This window comes from Marmota marmota, unplaced genomic scaffold (genome assembly GCF_001458135.2).
Source record: "Marmota marmota marmota unplaced genomic scaffold, marMar, whole genome shotgun sequence".
Classification (NCBI taxonomy): Eukaryota; Metazoa; Chordata; class Mammalia; order Rodentia; family Sciuridae; genus Marmota; species Marmota marmota.
The window spans coordinates 13,181,085-13,183,179 of NW_026000205.1; positions in this window are offsets into that span (position 1 = coordinate 13,181,085).

The following is a 2,095-nucleotide window of genomic DNA, read 5'->3' on the forward strand; positions in this document are numbered from 1 at the left end:
AGCCATTAAGTGTGGAGATTCCTGATTGGTTGACTGCTGTATCTAGTTTATGCTAATTAGATAAGCTGTGTGGAATGTATAAATACTGCTCCTGTCCTGCAATAAACGGCTCCCACTCCTGCTGTATCAATGTACACAAGTTGTTCATCACCCCCGGTTATTTTGCTGCAGCCGGACTGCGGCAATCCACCACCATTTATTAAAAAATCTGGACTTTCTCCACTGCTCTACAGTATCATCTTCACCCTGATAAACCAGGATGGAGCTGCTTCTGCATTTTGTGTTTTGTTCCACTAGTAGATTGTTTATCCTTGCACCAATACTACACTGTCTTCTTTATAGTATGATGTGTAAGTCCTCCAATGGTGTTGTTCTTCATATACACTGTAGCATCAACTTGTCAAGTTTCACCAAAGAAGGAGAAGGAGGAGGAAACTGAGGAGGAGGAAGAGACGATGACAATGACAGTCAGACAACAAACCCCTCTGGTTACTTTGATTGAGATTGCAGCAGATGGACTGATCAATGCTAAGATCAATTTGAGGGAAAACATCTTAAATTCCAATCCCCAAACATGTTATATTCCCCTGTTGAATTCATATCTTTAACAATTTGTTTCACTGGTGTTTTTCGTTTCTGTATAGAAATTGTACTCATCATTCACTAGGTTTATTTTTAGGCATTTGATTTTTATGTTATTATAAATTTCATTTTCTAATTATTGCTGGTATAAAGAAATACAATTAGTTTTTGATATTGAATTTGTATCCAGTGACTTTACTAACTGAACATATCAACTTACTTACAGTTTAAAAAAATTTTTTTTTACATATCCAATCATGTCACATGTGAATGACATGTTTTATGGCTTCTTTTCCTATCTTCAAACTTTACTCTTTTTTCCTGCCTTATTACGCTGGCTAGGATCTCCAATTCAGAATTGTACTGATGAGTGTCAGCATTCCTTCTCACTTCCAGTGGAAAAGCATTAAAGATTTCACCATTAAGTATGATGATAATTGCAGAGTTTCCGTTTTCTGCTTCTTAGGGATTTGTTCTTAAGTAGATAGCTTTACTGAATAAAGGAAGTTCTTTCCTGCTTCTTGCTAAGAGTTTGTTTGTTTAAATCATGAATGTATGGTTTTGCTATTCTACCCAGAAAGTCCTATAATCCACCTTTTTTTCCTCGATAACTGGGGTATCATACTGCTTGATTTGGGGGTGTCAAACTAATCTTGGTAACCCTTTGTTCCCATTGGCATTTGCAGGTTCTAGTTGAATGACAATAAAATGGTCTCCTGAGCTATGTGTTTGGAAAAATACTCGCAAGCTCCATCCAGCACAGTGTCTTATGTTCTCCTTGTTTCCTTCAAGCACAAACTCCACATCCAAGTTCTGAAAGAGGATCACTCCTGAAAAACCACAGGCCTCTCTGGCCCTTGAGGCTCATGCTAGGCCCTCTGCGACCAGTCCCTGAGGGCACTACCTCTAGCTGGATCCTCAACCAGCAGACCCTAGGACTAAAACAGGCACGGTAGGGGTCAATCTCCTGGGACTGGGGCCATGGTAGAGGCCCCAGGTCCCTACCACCTGCGTCAATCCCGAGTGTTCCAGGCCAGGGCTGCTCCCCCATCCCACCCTGAGACAGACTCCTTTAAGAGAGTCAGCTGCTGAACGCGTCTCTGGGGCGGGAGGCTGAAGTCGCCAAGAATGTCGGGCTCCGACGACAACGGGGACTGCGGAGGGCGAAGGATGAAGCTTTGCCTGGTGGCCTCCCCCTTGCAATCCCCCCAGCACATCCACCCAGGGTTCTCCGGCTTCAACTCTTACTCTCGGGTCCCCACCCCAACTTCGAAGTTCCCTCCCGCCAGCAAACCGCCACCGTCCTTCGCTGTCCCCCGCACCTCGCCCCCCAGCCATGCTCCCACCTCCAGGCTCTCCGGACCAGACCCTGGTTCCATTTCAAATCCACTCTGCCGCTGTTGCACCCCTGCCGGGCCCCACAAACTCAGAGGCAGCGAGTGGGGGGAGTACCCTGCGCTCCGCTCGGCCTCATCCACATGCAGGGGACCGCGCGTCGCGGCGGCCGCCAGAA